This window comes from Anabrus simplex, chromosome 1, assembly GCF_040414725.1.
Source record: "Anabrus simplex isolate iqAnaSimp1 chromosome 1, ASM4041472v1, whole genome shotgun sequence".
Taxonomy (NCBI): Eukaryota; Metazoa; Arthropoda; class Insecta; order Orthoptera; family Tettigoniidae; genus Anabrus; species Anabrus simplex.
In genome coordinates this window covers 1697408708-1697431389 of record NC_090265.1, presented here as the reverse complement: position 1 = coordinate 1697431389, position 22682 = coordinate 1697408708, and the positions used below count along the sequence as shown (strand labels likewise).

Here is a 22682-nt window from a genome sequence, read left to right as displayed (position 1 = left end):
TGCAACCTAAACAAATAAAAAGGACCCATTCTCAAAGTCAGGAGTATATGAACTCAAGTGTCAAGAACCTAACTGCAATATAGGTCAAACGAAACGTAATTTCCACACAAGACAAGGGTGCCCATGCCCGGGGGCAAATGGGGCGTGGCCCCCCTCTAGCTCTCATTGAAAGGCAAAAATAAAATGTATTCCGGTGCTTTTCTTTCAGTAAAATGATTTAAAAGTCGATATTACATAGAAGTGGTAGTACCGCCCACCCCCACCAACAGGCAGGGGATACCGTGGGTGTTATTTTACCGCCATTCATCTTCCAAAATTTTAAAAATCCTACATCCCTCAGGTCTAGGGCCCCCTCTACAATCTGTCATATGGGCGCCCATGACACAAGATACAAAGAGCACAAAAGCGCGGTCAGATATAATCGGCATTCAGCCTTCGGGGAGCACATTTACAACTGTTCACACCATTTCACAGACATCAACAATGATCTAAATATTTTACACATCGAAAATAAAAGTAAATCTTTGCATATAAAGGAAGCAATAGAAATTGACATCGCTAAAAATGCTAATGTAACTAACCTAAATGACCATACACATTTTAAAAATTCCCCCTCTTCGCCCTACTCACATAACATCTGTACAAAACTTTCTTATTAAATCAGGCTTTTTCTTAATAATAACATTTAATATTTAGTCTCTATTTCAATTCCCCTATTTTATTAACCTAAAACCTTTGATTTGCATTCATCCATATTACATAAAAGTAATAACCTCCTCTACTTTCCCCTCTCCAATGTTTATGGAAGTTTCCACAGCGCTCCACTTGCTCCTCCCTACTCCCCTCTCCGCGGTACAGTGTACTCCCCTCTATCATCCAATGGGAGAGATCCACAACGCTCCACAAGGCCCCTCCCATGCTCCCCCTCCCCTCTCGGCAAGCAATGTTCTTTGCCCAAAACTTTGCATGACCACAGTCAAGAAATAGTAGTGTTTAAGAACCTTGAAGAAATAGTGTTTGGTGACAACGGACTTAGCATCGGCAGTCTAGATAAGTACGTAAGTTTTCCATTATATTAATACTTGTATATTTATTTTATTTTTGTCATTACTAGTTCATGTTATCACTAAACTCTATCATTGACAAGTTTACACAACGTAAACAATACTGTACATATATAAGCATGTTTTAAGTGATTTGATAGAATCTGGGGATGTTCTTGTAGAACGAAACATGTCATTCTTTGTATATTAGTGTGTATTTTACAGGTATGTTTATAGTGTTACAATTTATATTGTAATTGCTGTGTGTTTGACATACTGGAAAGTTTTTACATTTAATAATAATAATAATAATAATAATAATAATAATAATAATAATAATAATAATAATGGTACCATTGTTGCTTTCACGGCCCGTACTTATAGACATGATATAGGCTATTGGACTTATGCCGTGTCAAGAAGCTTCGTGGGCAGTCGAGATTTTCTTCTGATGACCCAGAGCACAGTTCTCTGCGAAACATAAAGAATTTCACCTTATTTTCTTGACACGGCATAAGTCCAAAATCCTATGTCACGTCTAATAATAATAATAATAATAATAATAATAATAATAATAATAATGGCGCAGGTCTTTCGAGTTGACGCCGTACAGGAGACTTGCGCGTCTGTGAGGATGAGGCCCTACCTAGGATGAATTCTAATTATGAATACGGCACAAACACCCAGTGCCGGAGCCATAGGAATCAACTAATGAAAGTTAAAATCCCCGATCCGGCCGGGAATTGAATCCGAGAACTCTGTGACCACAGGCCAGCATGCGAACCATTTAGTCATGGAGCCGGGCATTAGCGTCGCACTAACACACGACGACGGAAGAATGGGAAAATGCTAGGATTGGGAAGGTTACGACCGTTGCCTGGTATGAAAATGGGAAACCACCAACGAGCTAGAATAACATACAGAGGCGGAAGCGCTGTTATATGATGTTATTCTCTATAGAGTGATAAATAAGTTACAAGATTGTGAGCAACTGCAACGTGACCTCGAAAATGTTGTGAGATGGACAGCAGGCAATGGTATGTTGATAAACGGGGCTAAAAGTCAGGTTGTGAGTTTCACAAATAGGAAAAGTCCTCTCAGTTTTAATTACTGCGTTGATGGGGTGAAAGTTCCTTTTGGGGATCATTGTAAGTATCTAGGTGTTAATATAAGGAAAGATCTTCACTGGGGTAATCACATAAATGGGATTGTAAATAAAGGGTACCGATCTCTACACATGGTTATGAGGGTGTTTAGGGGTTGTAGTAAGGATGTAAAGGAGAGTGCATATAAGTCTCTGGTAAGACCCCAACTAGAGTATGGTTCCAGTGTATGGGACCCTCACCAGGATTACCTGATTCAAGAACTGGAAAAAATCCAAAGAAAAGCAGCTCGGTTTGTTCTGGGTGATTTCCGACAAAAGAGTAGCGTTACAAAAATGTTGCAATGTTTGGGTTGGGAAGAATTGAGAGAAAGAAGAAGAGCTGCTCGACTAAGTGGTATGTTCCGAGCTGTCAGCGGAGAGATGGCGTGGAATGACATTAGTAGACGAATAGGTTTGAATGGCGTTTATAAAAGTAGGAAAGATCACGATATGAAGATAAAGTTGGAATTCAAGAGGACAAACTGGGGCAAATATTCATTTATAGGAAGGGGAGTTAGGGATTGGAATAACTTACCAAGGGAGATGTTCATAAATTTCCAATTTCTTTGTCATCATTTCGGAAAAGGCTAGGAAAGCAACAGATAGGGAATCTGTCACCTGGGCGACTGCCCTAAATGCAGATCAGTATTGATTGATTGATTGATTAAATTAATGAAAATGCATTATAGTACAGTATTTAGTTTCTTAGGTTCGTATAAAATGCAGACATGTGGTTTTGGATTTTTATTTTTTATTTTTTTGCTATTTGTTAGCGTCGCACTAACACACGACGACGGAAGAATGGGAAAATGCTAGGATTGGGAAGGTTACGACCGTTGCCTGGTATGAAAATGGGAAACCTCCAACGAGCTAGAATAACATAGAGAGGCGGAAGCGCTGTCTGGGTGAAGCTAATAGAACGAAAGTACGCCATGTTTCCTGTTGTCACACAAGCAAGGGGGCATGGCCTTTAAATGACGAAAAGTGTAGAAAATACGCATTTTAGAATCGCTGGGGGAGAATTAAAGTCCGTTGCCGATAGCTTGAAGCATTAAAGCGAATACCGCCACTTCATCATATTGCGGCACGAGGCCAACATCACGATCAGTTGATTGTAGGGCAGTTCGAAATCATCGCACACTGACATACGAATAGGCCTCGAAATCGGAACAAGAGCGTTACCCTACTTGGCTGTTGTGGTTAAGCGTAAATTAGAATAAAAACGATGGACATAAATATTTAAGACAGGAAGCCTTAAAATCATAGGGACCTACAATAGGTTACAACCTCATTCTGTTCATATTTTTAAAATTATTGCATCCTCATGAGTACTGTGTTCCTTTATTAATCTGTTTACCCTCCCGGGTTGGTTTTTCCCACGGACTCAGCGACGGATCCCACCTCTACCACCTCAAGGACAGTGTTCTGGAGCGTGAGACATTGGGTCGGGGGATACAAATGTGAGGGAGGGCTGCACCTGCTATGCCGAACAGGGGCCTTGTGGGGGGGGGGGGGGGGAGGAAGCGGCCGTGGCCTTAAGTTAGGTACCATCCCGGCATTTGTCTGGACGAGAAGTGGGAAACCACGGAAAATCACTTCGAGGATGGGTGAGGTGGGAGTCGATCTACTCAGTTGACCTCCCCAGGCTGATAGAATCCCGTTCCAGCCCTCGTGCCCCTTTTCAGTTTTGGTGACGGAGCCGAGAATCGAACCCGGGCTTCCAGGGGTGGCAGCTGCTCATGCTAACCAGTACACCACAGAGGCGGCCCATGAATACTTTACCATAATATTCGTTTAGTGTAATTATTTATTATAATATGGGGGGGGGGGATCATGTTTCTCCCATTACCATATCATACTGGGATTACTAGCTGAAAGGTAAGCTTGAAAGTTGTCCATTATGAAGTGTGGCATAGTTTTAAAAACCAAGGCAACAGACATCTACAATAAAGGCTGTATACATTTCAAAAATAGCAGTAAAATACTGTATTTACCATACTTAGTGTACGTTTGAACGAAATAAGTGTTTTTTTTTTTTTTTTTTTTTTTTTTTTTTGTGGGTACGTTTTCTTGGTTGTGGGCGCTCCATTTCCTTTATTTGTAAATGTGAATGAAAATTAAATAGGGCTGGAAATGTACAGAGCATAAGCAACTGAATTGAGTGGGATACCATTTATCTCTTTTCGCCCTCACAACGCATTGTTCCGTTAATTCCTTGTTCTTTAAACGAAATCTGAAACAAAATTCGACAAATAATGACCGTGGCTATCCGTACTTCCGCTAAGTAAACAATAAAATGGATTTAATTACAAACAGAAATTACAAAAAGAAATCTCGGCTATAATTCAGTAATACTTAAAGTACGATATCCTTGGTTTTATTACTCCGATTAGAACAACCATACGCTGAGCTTACGGCTGGCATTCTTGAAAGCGAGAATCTATGTTTTCACTTCTTAAAACTTAGGGAATTAAATTGGCATGCACGATCTCCCTGTCACCTCAACATATGCTCTCGCGCCAATTCGCTTTGTTTGACAACCGTTAACATGGCTGCCTCTTACCAACTTGCTTCAAGCAGGGAGCGCTGATGACAGGCTTACAGCCCCTCTATGTTATTCTAGCTCGTTGGAAACCACGCAAAACCATCTTCAGGGTTACCAACGGTGGGATTCAAACCCACTATCTCCCGAATGCAAGCTCACAGCTAGGCGATCCTAACAGCACGGTCCACTCGCTCAGTGTTTTGGTTAAGAATTAAACTAATGATTTTAATTATGTCCCCATTATACAGAGTGTAACAATAAGGAACGGCCAAGTTTTCATGACATGCTCCTCACGTGTAGAAGAAGAAAATATGTTTTATGGACGTGTGTCCGGAGTTTCCTTGTGAGAGTTATTCTGAACTGGAATCTGGGGGTTCGCTATTTGCTTTACGTCGCACCGACACAGATAGGTCTTATGGCGACGATGGGATGGGAAATGCGGTGCGTGCCAGATGCGACCGTGCCGCATGCGACCCGTGCCACTAGCGACCGCATAATCTGTAACCGTGCCGGATGCGACCGGCGTTGACAAACAAATTGTCATTTGATAAGTTGTGTCATCACCCAAGATAAGGTAAGCTAAACGAAGTGCAATGCCATTTCAATGTCCTATAAGCAGCTACTACCCCTACTTTACATAAAACTTCTGGGGGAAACTCGTTTTACAACACGAAACACGGTGATGTGTTTACGTCTTTTCCCACCGGGCGAGTTGGCCATGCGGTTAGAGGTGCGCGGCCCTGAGCTTGCATCCGGGAGATAGTGGGTTCGAATCCCACTGTCGGCAGCCCTGAAGATGGTTTTCCGTGGTTTCCCATTTTCACACCAGGCAAATGCTGGGGCTGTACTTTAATTAAGACCAGGGCCGCTTCCTTCCCATTCCCATTCCTTGCCTGGTGCAGGTCTTTCCTGCCTGACTGCCTTGGGCGGCCTGCGTGTCTGGATGTAGGTAGGTAGGTAGGTAGGTAAGGGTTATTCTGCCCGAAGGCAGGTCCGAACCTCCGCAGAGGTATTCCTGAGCCGGAGTTTACGTGCGGTAGGGTGGCCAGTTCCTTTCCGCTCCTCCATTCCCTTACCCCCACCAACAGCGCGTGGCAACCCATCCAAGTCCTGACCACGCCCAATGTTGCTTAACATCGGAGTTCTCACGGGATCCGGTGTTTCAACGCGGCTACGGCCGTTGGCTTGTCTGGATGTGGGATTATGATAATGAAGTAGGGAGAGATGAAACCCGGTTTCGGCACTTAGCCTACTCCTCTCGAATAATATCAAGGGGTCTGCTCAATACTTTACGTCGCCATCCGCGGCCGAGTCACCATCAACAGCATCATATCCCCTCACTCCATTTGAAAACTGTGAAAAGCTTTGGATTTGAATCCCGGCTTTTGGCATGTAATCTAGAGATTAGAAACTGTCTACCACCAACTTTCCTACCCTGCCGGCCAACATTCTGATGGTGAATTTTTTTTCATCCAGGCTAAGTGGCTCAGACGGTTGAGATGCTGGTCTTCCGACTCCAACTTGGCAGGTTCAATCCTGGCTCAGTCCGGTGGTATTTGAACGTGCTCAAATACGTCATCTTTGTGTCGGTGGATTTACTGGCACGTAAAATAAGTCCTGCGGGACTAAATTCTGGCACCTCGGCGTCTCCTTAAACCATAAAAGTAGTTACTGGGACGTAAAGCCAGCAACATTTTTATATTTTCTTTCGACCAACGGCACTCGAACCTGCTAACAATGGTGTCAGACCTTTATTTTAGAAAAGACCAAGTTAGCTACTTATAAGCAATCTGCCACTTGGTGACAGCCCTTAATGCAGATCAATTGTAAGTGATTGATGGGTCGCATGCGGCACGATGCTTATCCGCTCGGTCGCTATTGGCACGATAATGGCCGGGTCACATCCGGCACGGTCGCATCTGGCACGTAACCGGGAAATGCCTAGGAAGTGGAAGGATGCGGCCGTGGCCTTAATTAAGGTACAGCCCCGGCATTTGCCTGGTGTGAAAATGGGAAACCACGGAAAACCATCTTCAGGGCTGCCGACAGTGGGGCTGGAAACCCACGATCTCCCGATTACTGGATACTGGCCGCACCTAAGCGACTGCAGCTATCGAGCTCGGTCTGGGGGTTCGAATCCTTGGACTTCCTACAGTCATTTGTTATATGTTCGTATCATGCTATTATATACCCGATATTTCAGTGTGTTTCAACGAGATTATTCACACTCACTCCTGGAAAATGTTGGAAAATTGTCTCAGCTCTAGTCACGCACCCCAATTCCTGCACAGTCGTTAAGTATGAAAATTTAATTTGGCATCTTCTTTATTTCACTCTTCCTCGGTCGGCACTCGATGACGACTTGGCCCAATTTTACGGCCGGATGCCCTTACCGACGCCATCCATATCTGGAGGGATGTATTCTCTATTCCGTGTGGTGATTTGGAGTCCACTGTGCATATTGAACCCATGACCTTTGTGCCCTAAGAACATTATGCATTATATAACAATTAAATTAAAAGTTGGATTCTTGATAGCATGGATTTGACACGTGACGAGGGGGTGATTACCTTCGGTCCCACGCTCTGGGGTACGTGACGTCAACCACACGTGTCGACGGCGGAAGAATCTCAAGTCATTTTTATGAACTATTTCAAAGCGCGTGTACACGGCGTGACCACGCCAAGTCAAAAAAATATAGTGCCTATCAAAGGAGGTCAATCATCTCACAAATCGAACCCGTAAAATTTTTAAATGTCCATGAACACTACCGCCAGAAATGTAGCAAGCATGTAGTCACTTTCAAAACTCTTGAAATTACAGTTTAGGTAAGTCAGAAAATTTATAAAATTTTTCTTGGCGGCAAAGGGAGAGATCCGAAGAGAGGGGGTAACTGCTATAAATATGAAGGGACGCCATGACGAAGCTTCCTTCTCCGGCATTTGTGATACAAAGCGGACGAAAAATTGTTGAGCTGCTCTGCTAAATCAAACCAACGAAAGTAGACTGAGTTCGACTGCAGATTTTAGCCATTGCGGCTAAGTCTTGACTCCATGAGGAGATAGTTTTCTTGAGTGAAATAACTGTATCAGATAGGACGGTCAAAGTACCGAAATATTCTAATGTGATTAAGTAATTCGTGTGCGGGAATAATTATAATCCATCGTGTGCGCTCCGCAAACAAGTGAAGGGTATTTCTTTTTTTTTATGCTTTATTCCAGGAAACCTGAAGAAACATAATGATATGTACAGCCATGAATGTAAAAATGGCTAAATAAAATGCCAGGGTCGCAGGTGAGCCCTATGACGAACAATGGTGTGACTACATAAGGTAATGTGACTTTCCATCTTACTGCCTCTTATATCTCGTCTCGTGATTTCTTAAAGTGTATTTGCATGGGGATATACGACGCAGTGGTCGCCCTACTAAGTTTTGGTAAATGTGAGAGTACGACTGAAAGAGTCATTTGTTTTATTTTCCACTTGGATAAATTTTTGAAGTCTTGCGAGGGCCGTATAATGTTGTAAAAAGTTATTGAATAGGGTTCTGAAGTGATATCACGTCCAATGTAGATCGTCATCCGTGTGAGTGTACTGCCTGTATTTTGTGATGTCGAAGTAAGATGTTCATTCGATGTAAAATTCTTCTGTCTGCAATTTGACGTTAATAATAATAATCCATGGTTACTCATTTTCAATCGAGTGGAAGCGCGCTGTCGGGTGAGAACCTAGGGGATGAATTTGGTCACGGAGAGAAACGTTTTTATTTAATGCCCATTTTAAACTGTGTCTGACTGACAAATAAAAGATCTAGTAGAATGTTTCAGTCATTTCTCGTAAAAATCAAGTTATTAAATACGATATCATTTATGCGAAGTTATTCATGATTAATGCATTGTGCGATATTAGACGTCGGTATTTCTAGTGAGGATTTTATTCCAGTTCTTGGTCGATGATAATTGTGGAGCTGGGAAACAGAGGTTAGTTTTGTGAATCAGGTTGGACCTGTCATTGAAGCCGGGACACTGAAGCCCGAGGAGTGTTTTATATGAGTTGAGATGAGATGTGCGAATCAGGTTAGAGTCCTGTCATTGAAGCCGGGATATGATAGCCCGAGGAATATTTATAATGTTGGGAATGGAAAGAGATTCATAGAAATCTATAGCGGTATCAATTGGCGACGCGTATAATTAGTGTGGGCATCTTGAAGCATAATCTGTGCATTTTGTTGGTTAGAATATCGTATTTGTTTAATTATGTCGGCAGAGTTTAAAGGGAACATTTGAGAAGTCAGTCAACTGTGAATAAACCAGGTGGTTCCTGTAACTGCCAAGCGAGCGAGGGGGGTGAGACACCTCAGCTATCTAACGGGACAGGCTTGGTATTGAGACTGTATTCTCGGCCAGGGAAACGTTAAAATGCTGGATTTAGTTAAAATTTCATAGCCGGTAATGATCTGAGTATTGTGAAGTACTGTAATTGGGGACGTAATGAACATTTGAAATCACGAACTTTGAGTATAAGGAACAGAGTAACCCAATTTCAGGGTTGTCCAAAATATAGAGCGATGGTCATGATGATCGGTTTGTCTGTGAGGGGTGTGCAAAATTCATAATGGTAATGACGAGATATGACATCGTAATTATATGGCGAGTTGTTTGGTTTGTACGTAGATTATTAGGATATCCAAGTGTTAATAACGGTTAGGACTAGATTAGATTTTTAAGCATGATATCACGAGATGGGATATATATAGCTGGACATGAATGATGTAACAAATTCTTTTCCAGCCAGATAAACATCGCAATATTGAATTTTACATCACAGCTGCGTAGAAATTTTTGAGGAAACCAGAGTCCGCGGAGATAAAATTTGTTGTTTGTTAATATTTCGTTAAATCATTTAAATTTATTAAATTATTAAATTCAGTGAAACCGCATTTTGAAATAACTTTAATCAAGCGAATAACTTGGAGATGCATTCTGGAAATTTTAGTTTGTTGTCTGGGGAATATTAAAAATAAAGTAAAGATTAAAGGGACATATCCGAAGGAAATGGATTTTACTGCCACAAAGTTTGTGAGCATTGCTATTGTTGTAATTATTGAACTTTGATTGATTGAGCAGTGAATGTGCTGGGGATAGTAAAGTGGAAACTTTGGTCATCAACCGATGTAACTTAATTGTGTTTAGCCTTCAGCCTAGAAACTTGGATGGTCAGGGGGTCATCAACCTCAGTGACTTAGATTAGGGCCATATGCCATTGTAGCGTCATTTCCTTGCGGTCATCATCCACAATGACTTTAAAGTAACTTAGAAGATTAGATGTCGGTCCATGACATAGACGCAGGTCACATCGATTCAATTAAGGGTCCATGCCGTAGAACCACTGTGTGGCACACACCGATTGGACGGCCTTAATTATACTCAGAGTCCAGAGTTCGTGTTACGAGGGCTGGACCATAACGAATCACTATGATGGTACATGTGGTCTCACATGGAAGCCGAATTTAAGGATTTCCAGACTTTCCTTTCTTAAATGATTAATAATTGAGATAATGGTTTCTAGTAAGATTGCCCATCAGGCAGTTACGTTAAAGTCTCACGCCAGTGTTCTGACATTTATGTAAAAATGATTGTGGTGTCCAGTGGACACAATTGACTATGACATCGTTGACATAGTAAATTACTTCATTTCCCTGAATAAATAGGAATCTTTTAAATAGACCTTTCATTCCAGTAGATAGATTAGAATTAATGAACCCTACCTTTACCTCAGCAAGTGACGAAGAACCCGAAACGACCCAAGAGACAGATCTCATGAGCTTTGCTGATAGGTAAGGAAGGTAGGTATCCCTCAATATGGACTTAAAGGGTTCAATATGGAGATTAACAACCAGTCCGCGAGCCAGAGGAATTAACCCAGGGGCGTAACGAATATTATACGGGCCTGCCTGCAAAAATTAAAATTTGGGCCCCCTCAAATAAAATGTAAAACCTATGAATAAAACCAAACTCCATGGAGCAACAGCCCCGAAAAGCCACGGCCTACCAAGCGACCGGAAATCTATGAATAACTAATACAAATTCAGTCACAGCAGGAAGACGTAATGCAATATACTGTCAATTTATTTACACAAAGGGATTATTCACTGAATCATTATTGCAAGATTTCAAAGAAAAATGTGTAATGGGTCTTATAATTGCATACGAGTTTAAAGTTGATGCCATCATGGTGGGAACATCCAAATGTTATGATCAACTCATCAATAATATTACAGGGAAATTAAATTAAAATTACAAATCTTTCCTGACAGGCTCCCAGGACGCGTGTGCGTGGGATGATCGGTCTCTGATAAGCCTTCCAGAAACAATATGAACTCATGCTCCGCACATGCGAATGAGTCATGCACTCATATGCCATTACTTAGGAAATGCATAGATTGATATATTGCATCACGCGGCCACGCGGTTACTTGACTCACCTAATTGATCAACTCGTCAATTAAAATTCACGAGAACTATATATTATTATTGTAACGTATATATTATTATTATTATTATTATTATTATTATTATTTTCTTTTTGCAAGAAGTCTGTACGGCCCCTTAAAGGCCCTGACCCGCTTGCATTGCAGGCCCTAACGTTACACCCCTGAATTAACCATAAACATTTAAAATTTCCGACCTGGCGGAGAATCGAACCCGGGGCTCTTTGAACCGAAGGCTAGTGTGCTGACCATTCAGCAAAGGAGCCGCACGCCTTTATTTCACTCTCTCAAAATTTAGAAAATTCCAATTGTTGGTGCCAACCTTTACAATAACGTTGTTGTTATTGTAATCGAGCAAGCGGCTATGCGGTTGCATTCGGGATATAGTGGGTTCGAACCCCACTGTCGGCAGTCCTGAAGATGGTTTTCCGTGGTTTCTCAATTTCACAACACGCAAATATATCTTAAGACCACGGTCGCTTCCTTTCCACTCCAGTCCATCGTCGCCATAACACTTATCTACGTCGATGCGATATAAAGCATATTGTACAATTGTTGTTGTTGTTGTTGTTGTTGTTGTTGTTGTTGTTGTTGTTGTTGTTGTTGTTGTTGTTGTTGTTGTTGTTTGGGACATCAGTCCATAATGCCACCCTTACCTGTAATAACGTTATACTGCAGTATACATCGGATCTGAATTTTAGTCCGGATGCCTGTCTGAACAGCTTTTGGTTCAGATGATCTTGGGTTCGATTCCCGACCAGGCTGGAGATTTTAGCTATGTTTGGTTAATTCTTCTGGTTCGGGGAAAGGTGTTTACATTCGTCTTGATACACTCCTCTTTATTAACACATTACTAATTACAACAGAAACACTTAAGAGTGAATGCATAGGACTTACTGTACCTCTACACATGAAGAGCATCCGGCCGTAAAACTGGACCAGATCTATAGGTACGACACATCACAAGTTTGAACCCATCAATTGTCGAAAAAGCGGTAGAAAAACGGAAAGAAAAATAATATGTCGCGCCTGAATTTAATTAGGGTCTCAGCGTTTTGAAGCTCCACAGACGGAATTATAGAATGTATTGTATATTAGCAAATGTACCCGTGCTTCGCTACGGTATTCTACATTGTATTCGAATATCGAAGTAAATACTGTAGATGCAGTAAATAAGATTGTTTTTAAAATAGCATGTCTCTTAGCGTTATCCGAGAAACAGCATGGGGAGGTTCCCAATACGGTGTTTCCAATGTAAAATGCTTGTTACGGATTTGTGATGATAACGGTAGGCTCACTTGCCTACTGCCATTCACAATCGAGTTGGGAAGTTTTCATTATAATTGCAGGCCCCATCGCCTACTGCGCGGTCACAATCGATTTGGGGAGTTTTCGTTACAATGGCAGGCTCCCTTTCATGCTTCCAGACAGATTACAGTTGGGGAGTTTTCATTAGAATGGCAGGCAACTTCCCTACTACCAGTCGAAATTGAGTTGTGCAGTTATCATTATAATGACAGGCCCCTTTTCCTACAGCCACCCAGCTTACTACCAGTCACACCAGGTTGGTGAGTTTCCATCAAAATAGCAGGCCACTATGCCTAATGCCAATCACATTTTAGATGGATACATTTGTTTATAATGGCGGGCACCCTTGCCTACAGCCAAACACAATTGGGTAGGGGAGTTTTAAACAACACTGCATGCTCCCTTGCCTTCTGCAAGTCAAGTCGAGAAGTGAATTATTCATTACAATGGTAGGTCTTCCTTACTAATGCCAGTTACACAGGTGTTAGAGAAGGACCCCATTCCTACTGTCAGTCAAAGTCGGTGTGGGGAGTACTGATTACAATAGCAGACACACCCTTTCTCGATCGCTACAAAACGACATCAGTGAATTTAGATCGACATACGAAAGTATATGCATGCTTACAATATTGCAGACCTTCATTTACAGATTAACTCCTGCTAAACGGTACGTCATATCGACAAAGGATTGTACCATAAGACGCCGGATTTAGCGGCCTAACTGGCTGGTCCTATGATATCTCATCTATTCATGGGTCAGATTGAGTTAGAAACGTTCAATAGGGTAAAATTTTTGTAAGATTATCTCACATTGCATTACTTTTCAGATAATTATGTGACAGCTACTTACGTAGCATTTGGCTCACATATGGCCACTGGGTGGGACAATTTTCGTGTGGAATTTGATGATTCTATCTTTCTTATAAGTGATTGAAAGTATGAATTATGCTCGTGAAAAGTCCAAATTTACTTAACCTCGAGAAATAGACAAAAATCAAAGATAAAAGGGATACAGATACGACAAAAAGTCATAAGACCAAGGTTGTAGATCACTCCAAATTGAACGGAGATTGTGCCACCCGTTAGCCTATGTGATAGGACTTCCCGAAGGTCTGCACCATCATTAAAATTGCCTCCATATTTCGATATTCTTCGGGGATAAAAAGTGAAAAATGTAAAGATCTTGAAATGTTCTGCCCGCCACAGCCTAAAACGTATAATTTTGCCAAATATCAGTTTTCTTGTTCGTCTGGCAGATTATGCCGCAATGTGGATTTTGGGCGAGGAGGGTTAAAATTAGGACTTTCAGGAAACTAAACCAAAAAAATATGCTGATGGTCATTGTTACCCCTTAAATGCGTAGCTGTAGGAAAATGTTGCCAAAATAGAATATACAGGCACACAGTCGTTAAGATTTTATTTATATAGATAGACAAGGAATCTGCTCCACGTACAACACCTTTTGGTCTATGTCTACTGGACTTAACCTGCAAAACCGACCGTTCATGATATCTCCCTTTTTAACCTTCCTGTCGAAAAAATGCACATGAAAAAAGTTTTAAATATGGATTTCCAACAAATTTGGTCGATTTCTAGTCAGGTTGGTCTTGTACTGTATATATTGTGGAAGGGTAAATTCACCATTTCGGTTCCTTATAAACCGACAGTCCATTCCGGGAACAGAAAATGTTATTGACCTTTAAAATCTACCTTTGGTAAGGTGGATGCTAAACATAAAGTTTGGTTCAAATATCTTCAACAGTTTTCAAGTTGTAAGAAATACGCTCAACACGCACCCGTTAAATTAAGTCCGGTGGGACTTGTACCGAAAACGGTCTGTTAATGATATCTCCCTTATAAATCCCTTATCGAAATGATGCACATGAGAAAAAAGGTTTAGAAATTAATTTCCATTAGGGCAGGTAGTTTGGTTGTGTATATTTTGTGGGAGTGCAAAATCACGGTTTCGGTTTCGTATAAACCCCCAGTCAATTCATGGATTTAGAAACAATATTTGCCCTAAAACCTACCAGGTGGATTCTAAATATGAAGTTTGGTGGAAATATATCCAGTAGTTTCCAAGTTATAGACAAACAGACACCAAAGCTAAAAATATGCAGATGGTCATTATTACACCTGAAACGGATAACTGTACAGAAATGTCGCCAAAATAGCCAATGTACAGACACACTCTAGAAGTGCAGACCTTCATTTCGAGAGTTACTGCTTTGAAACTCTGCGACATATCTACAAACGGACTTCACCATCAGACGCCTCTTTCAGTGTTCTACATGATTGATCCCATGGCATCTTTTCGTATCTCCTATATTTATGGGTTAGACTGAGTTAGAATCATTGAATGGTGTGAAATTTTGTACAGTTTTCACATACTACTTTATATTTTCGATACTCATGTGACAGCTAGAATCATAATTTTTGGCTATCATATGGCTACTGGTCATGTCAATGTGCGTGCCGAATGTCATGATTCTATCTTTCCTATAAGTGTGCCAAATGTTAACATATTGGTATAAGTTTTCAACTAGCAATAATCGCACCTCGGATAAACCTCATTGGTTACGATATTGCCACTATACGTGTGAAAGTACAAAATTGAAATTGAAATCGAGAAATACAGCTCTATTTAACGTATAAGGGATAGAAATACGACAAAAAGTCATAGGACCAAAGCTGTAGATCTCCCTAAAATGAATGGCGATTGTGCTTTCTGATTTGTTATAAGACTTACCGATTAGCCACCAATTATCCCGAAACAAAGGTCTGCACCGTCGTTAAAATTGCATCCATATTTCGATATTTTCCGGGGCCAAAAGCTATTCATTTGCATAGCTTAGAATATTTACTCTAAGGAAAGAGTGTCAAGCTTTCGGGAAATAGCACTCGCATACATACGGAGTAATTGAGGAAGAAAATAATTCAGTAAAGAAAGTTAAATTAATAGAAAATGGATTAAAACTGAGGACAGCCGGATGACGACAAATATGCAAATATCAAGTGAATGTATTGGAAAATCTAATGCCCCTCAATAATATGCTGGTGTGAGTTATGGATATAAGAAAGAGGTAACAGAGAAGAAATTTAGGCGCAGGCATTCTTAGGTCAACAGATAAAAAGATGACTAACGGCGTTATTACGTAAGGTATTCGAGGATGGTTATATACTCCAACGATAATCTGCCAATATCTCGCAGAATGGCCGATTGACGCCTCTCTTGCCTTTTACCCAAGGAACGTCCGGCTCCATGGCTAGGTGGTTAGCATGCTGGCCTTTGGTCACAGGGGTCCCGGGTTCGATTCCCGGCAGGGTCGGGAATTTTAATCATCATTGGTTAATTTCCCTGGCACGGGGGCTGGGTATATGTGTTGTCGTCATCATTTCATCCTCATCACGACGCGCAGTTCGCCTACGGGTGTCAAATCAAAAGACCTGCACCTGGCGAGCCGAACCCCTCGTGGAATTTCCCGGCACTAAAAGCCATACGCCATTTTTCACCCAAGGAACAACCACGAATTTAAAGACATGATGAGGAAAATGGCAATACGTTACTTCTCTGCTGGCAAGCAGAGAGAGACGTTGCCATGGTAACCTGTAGGTTCGTTATCGGTCTGTCGGTCACACACGCAGACCATGATACCCGCAGAAAATAGTAAATTTCTCCATCATTTGAATAGTAAGGTAAATTACGAACATAACAAAAGTTGTTTATAATGAAGAGACGTTTCATATACGGTCCACGGAGTGTACAGGAAATCAATAGTATAAGAGAAAATGGAGGAAAACCGTTCTGGTTTTCCTATAAACCCCCCGTCTAATCAAATATTTTAAAATGATAGGCATATCGAAGGCTTCCTCGGGGATGAGTATACTCTAAATATGAAGTTTGGTTGAAATCTATCCAGCCGTTTTGCCATGATGGTGGAACAGACAAACAGTCACGAAAATTAAAACAGCGGATTCGGTCTTGAGTTGCCTAAAACGGATAAATATCTGAAAAAATTGGCAAAACAAACGAAATTACAGACAGCGGACCACTGAGATCGATAGCTGCAGTCGCTTAAGTGCGGCCAGTATCCAGTATTCGGGAGATAATAGGTTCGAACACCACTGTCGGCTGCCCTGAAAATGGTTTTCCATGGTTTCCCATTTTCACACCACCTTAATTAAGGCCACGGCCGCTTCCTTCCCACTCCTAGGCCTTTCCCGTCCCATCGTCGCCATAAGACCTATCTGTGTCGGTGCGACGTAAAGCAACTAGCAAAAAAAAAAAAAAAAAAAAAAGACAACGGACCCCCTACAACTTCATTTATATAGATACAAAGTTTGACATGTTGTGAATTTAGTGTCGTGTTGATTTCTGCAATGATTGTGTGCAAGTAAACTTGTAAGCTATACCGGATTATAACATACAACACCATTACACTACATAACATATTTTATCGTAGCTCAGCAAAAATGAAGGACAATAATTATTGTGCGAATATTTGGCTACTTTTAGGTTTTTACTTGTATTGTTAATGACAAAAATTCTCATAAACATGAGAGTACACCACAAGTTCTCCATCTGTCTGCTTATTCATACTGCAAGTTTAAAACCCACATGGTTTTAGGTCACCTCACGTGGCAGAAAAATAAAAAAATGTTGCTTACAATAATCAAAATTAAATGAATGGAAGAAATATAATTTATAATGTAAACATCATATTCAGTTTCAGTTTTTCAGCCAAGTACTGGCTATGTAACCCATTCAATTTCTTAATAATAATAATAATAATAATAATAATAATAATAATAATAATAATAATAATAATAATAATAATAATAATAATAATAATAATATTTTTGTAATTGGTTTTACGTCGCACCGACACAGATAGGTCTTATGGCGACTATGGGTTAGGAGAGGCCTAGGAGTGGGAAGGAAGCTGCCGTGGCCTTAATTAAGGTACAGCCCCACCATTTGCCTGGTGTGGAAATGGGAAACCACGGAAAACCATCTTCAGGGCTTCCGACAGTGGGATTCAAACCCACTATCTCCCGGATGCAAGCTCACAGCTGCGCGCCCCTAACCGCACGGACAACTCGCCCAATAATAATAATAATAATAATAATAATAATAATAATAATAATAATAATAATAATAATAATAATAATAATAATGCTATTGTTTTTACATCCCACTAAATACTTTTTTGGTTTTCGGAGACGCCAAGGTGTCGGAATTTTGTCCCGCATGAGATCTTGTACGTGCCAGTCAATCTACCGTCACGAGGCTGAGGTATTTGAGAACCTTCAAATACCACCGGACTGAGCCAGGTTCGAACCTGCCAAGTTGGGGCCAGATGGCCAGAGCCTCAACCGCCTGAGCTACTCAGCCCGGCCATTCAATTTCTTTTTCACGTCCAAAAGTGTCCATCCTTCCTGTGTTGCATTTATCGCCTCCGCTATGTTTAAATACACTTGCCGTCTTAAAATTCTATTTTTATATTGCTGGTGTCTTGTGGTGTACCTTTCGTTAATTTCATACTCGGATATAAGCAGTTTTCTTGTAGCAACATTCCAACTGAACTTACGATCCGCCATTTTGGATTTAACAAGTCAAATCTTTTGCAAAAGATAGCACGATGTTCGTACCTTGTACCAAATAATTTTATAAAAGGACATTTCATAAAATATTCCTCCATTACACTGTCATATATTTTATAATATATATTTTACAAGAGATCTTTGCCAAATTTCTTTGATAATGTAATATCAGCCTCAACGATAGGGGACAACAGGGCGCCCAAAAACCGTTACCACTAACGAGAATCGTGGACGACTTCTCCGACAGGTGTTACAGTCACTAAAGCGTAGCTGGCTGGATTTGCATACCGCATTCAAGTTGCTCAGCGTCTAACAGAAAGGGATGAACTAGCCCGATCACAGTACTGTATTGCAGCCGAGTGTTGTCCATGACGTATGAGGCATGTTAAAAGAATGACTTTCCTGTAGATACAGTAGATGGCCCTCCTAGAAATATTCCCGAATAACGTGAGATGATTACGTCATTTTGTGTCCTTACAGTAATCTTTGTCCATTAACACGTCAATAATCGTCAGAAACGTTATGAACGATGTTGCATTGGTACGTGATGGTAAGCATTTTGAACACGTAGGCTACTGTACCAATGCAATGAAATAACATCGCATAGTCGTTTGTTTCGCCGCATGCGATGTTACATTTTCTCGCTAAAACTAATAGCAGGCGTAATCTTTCTGTTACCCTACTCATTCCAATTTATGTGAAATAACGTGTACTGGTGCCAGTACCCAAAAACCTGTACTTGAGCTGGTAGGCTGTAAATGTGTGGTTGAAATAAGCACGTTGTTGTTTGGATCATCAGTTCATAGACTGGTTGGATGCAGCACTCCATGCCACCCTATCCTGTGCCAACCATTTCATTTCTACATCTTACTTCTACTCTAATCTGCCTGTCATATTCATACCTTGGTCTACCCTTGCCGTTTTTACCGTCTACACTTCCCTCAAAAACAAATCCTGGGTGTCTTAAGATGATTGTGTCCTATCATTCTATCTCTATTTCTTGTCAAATTTCGTCAAAATTCGTGATTCGATCTACCCATCTGACCTTCAGCATTCTTTCGTAACACCACATTTCAAAAACTTCTATTCTCTTTCTTTCTGAGCTGGTTATCGTCCATGTTTCCACTTCCATACAATGCCACGCTCCGGACGAAAGTTTTCAAAATTGTCTTTCTAATTCCTATATCAATGTTTGAAGTGAGCAAATTTCTTAAGAAAGGCCTTCCTTGCTTGTGCTAGTCTGCATTTAATGTCTTCCTTACTTCGGCCATCATTAGTTATTTTACACCTCATCATCATCATCATCATCATCTGTTTACCCTCCAGGTTCGGCTTTTCCCTCGGACTCAGAGAGGGATCCCACCTCTACCGCCACAAGGGCAGTGTCCTGGAGCTTCAGACTCTTGGTCGGAGGATACAACTGGGGAGTATGACCAGTACCTCGCCCAGGCGGCCTCACCTGCTATGCTGAACAGGGGCCTTGTAGGGGGATGGGAAGATTGGAAGGGATAGGCAAGGATGAGGGAAGGAAGCGGCCGTGGCCTTAAGTTAGGTACCATCCCGGCATTCGCCTGGAGGTGAAGTGGGAAACCACGGAAAACCACTTCGAGGATGGCTGAGGTGGGAATCGAACCCACCTCTACTCAGTTGACCTCCCGAGGCTGAGTGGACCCCGTCCCAGCTTCGCGCAGATATGATGTCGGAAGTGATATTAAGATGCATAAAGCTTTTCTGCTTCGCAGTGGACATAGATATTTTGCTTATATCCAAAACTAAGTTAGTTCTTTGTTGTCAAGCTGGGTTTTCGGCGCACCTCCGGGGGTGGCAGCTAATCGCGCTAACCACTACACCACAGAGGCGGCCTATTTTACACCTAAGTAACAATATTCATCTACTTCGTTTAAGACTTCATTTCCTAATCTAATATTTCGTGCATCACCTGACTTCGTTCAACAGCACTTCATTATTTTTATTTTGAACTTATTTATTTTCATTTTGTACTCCTTCTTCAAGAGAACTCCGTGGCTCAGACGGCAGCGCGTCGGCCTCTCACCGCTGGATACCGTGGTTCAAATCCCGGTCACTCCATGTGAGATTTGTGCTGAACAAAGCGGAGGCGGGACAGGTTTTCCTCCGGGTACTCCGGTTTTCCCTGTCATCTTTCATTCCAGCAACACTCTCCATTATCATTTCATAGCATTTATCACTCATTACTAAATCACCTTGGGAGTGGCGACCCCATTGTAATAACAGCCTATATATGTTTCATTCATTTCATACCTGACCCGGTCAATGACTGGAAAACAGGTTGTAGGTTTTCATTTTCATTTTTTCACTCCTTCTTCAAGACTGTGTCCATGCCATTCAGTAATTTATCCAGATCTTCTGCAGACTCAGATGACCTCGATAGTGTTGTGAGATGGACGGTGGACAATGGTATGATGATGACCGGGGTTAAAAGTCAGGTTGTGAGTTTCACAAATAGGAAAAGTCCTCTCAGTTTTAATTACTGCGTTGATGGGGTGAAAGTTCCTTTTGGGGATCATTGTAAGTACCTAGGTGTTAATATAAGGAAAGACCTTCATTGGGGTAATCACATAAATATGATTGTTAATAAAGGGCACAGATCTCTGCACATGGTTATGAGGGTATTTAGGGGTTGTAGTAAGGATGTAAAGGAGAGGGCATATAAGTCTCTGGTAAGACCCCAACTAGAGTATGGTTCCAGTGTATGGGACCCTCACCAGGATTACTTAATTCAAGAACTGAAAAAAATCCAAAGAAAAGCAGCTCGATTTGTTCTGGGTGATTTCCGACAAAAGAGTACCGGTAGCGTTAAAAAAATGTTGCAAAGTTTGGGCTGGGAAGATTTGGGAGAAAGAAGACGAGCTGCTCGATTAAATGGTATGTTCCGAGCTGTCAGAGGAGAGATTGCGTGGGAGGACATCAGTAGACGAATAAGTTTGAGTGGTGTCGTTAAAAGTAGGAATGATCACAATATGAAGATAAAGTTGGAATTCAAGAGGACAAATTGGGGCAAATATTCGTTTATAGGAAGGGGAGTTAGGGATTGGAATAACTAACCAAGGGAAATGTTCAATAAGTTTCCAATTTCTTTGCGATCATTTAAGAAAAGGTTAGGAAAACAACAGATAGGGAATCTGCCACCTGGGCGACTGCCCTAAATGCAGATCAGTAGTGATTGATTGATTGATTGATTGATTGATTGATTGATTGATTGATTGATTGATTGATTGATTGATTGATTGATTGATTGAAATAAGTACACAGCAATTTTAAAAAAATCAAGAACCTCCCGTACACTCATTATTCAGATGTGCCATTGTAACGATCTCACTTTTATGAATAAAACAGGACGAAGGACAGCAGAATCAAGCGTATGACCAATCAATTATACTCACTTTGAAAACAGCAATAAAGCAAGAGTATTATTATGACATATTCAGTATATTAATGGCTATTGTGAAAATTGGGCTGAACGGCTCATCCTATCCGACCTCCCTTGGTCAACTGTTGTTCGTTTCCGACCCCGACGCTATTAGAGCATTCGAGGGCTAGGGAGTCGTTCATTTTCACGTCCTTCGTGGTCCTTGTCTTTTTTTATTTGATATCTTAGTTTTTCGAATTGTCGGATCCCGTTCATTTTTTCTCTCTGATTAGTGTAATGTAGAGGATGGCTGCCTAGTTGTATTACCTTTTAAAACAATAATCACCATCCCCACCACTCAGTTATTTAAGTTCAGTGATACCTGGGGTCCGCCTCTGTGGTGTAGTGGTTAGTGTGATTAGCTGCCACCCCCGGAGGCCCGGGTTCGATTCCCGGCTCTGCCACGAAATTTGAAAAGTGGTACGAGGGCTGGAACGGGGTCCACTCAGCCTCGGGAGGTCAACTGAGTAGAGGTGGGTTCGATTCCCACCTCAGCCATCCTGGAAGTGGTTTTCCGTGGTTTCCCACTTCTCCTCCAGGCGAATGCCGGGATGGTACCTAACTTAAGGCCACGGCCGCTTCCTTCCCTCTTCCTTGCCTATCCCTTCCAATCTTCCCATCCCTCCACAAGGCCCCTGTTCAGCATAGCAGGTGAGGCCGCCTGGGCGAGGTACTGGTCATTCTCCCCAGTTGTATCCCCCGACCAAGAGTCTGAAGCTCCAGGACACTGCCCTCGAGGCGGTAGAGGTGGGATCCCTCGCTGAGTCCGAGGGAAAAGCCGAACCTGGAGGGTAAACAGATGATGATGATGATGATTGTTACCGTGTTTTGGTGGTAGTTATGCATGAAAGAAGGTGCTGGGTGGTGAAGGGGTCTCAAGCTACTAAAGTGAAATTAATTTTAAAATTTAACAAGGTTATATTTTCTTTTCAAAATTAGGTAACAACAAATTGAACAGGTACTTAGTAGCCGAAACACGATTGACAATTACATTTACATAGGTACCCCATTTGGGGCTTCAAAAAGTCAGAAACATAATTCTTGAGCCATGAGCCCAACCTTACAATGAACACCATACAACAAAGGGGCCGAAAACCCCC

The 22682-nt window shown here is 41.5% G+C and overlaps 1 pseudogene; it reads right to left on the bottom strand.

Moving 5' to 3' along the window:
• Positions 1–15027: 15027 nt before the first annotated feature.
• On the bottom strand, positions 15028–15135 carry LOC137497175 (U4 spliceosomal RNA; annotated as a pseudogene).
• Between the last annotated feature and the right edge of the window lie 7547 nt (positions 15136–22682).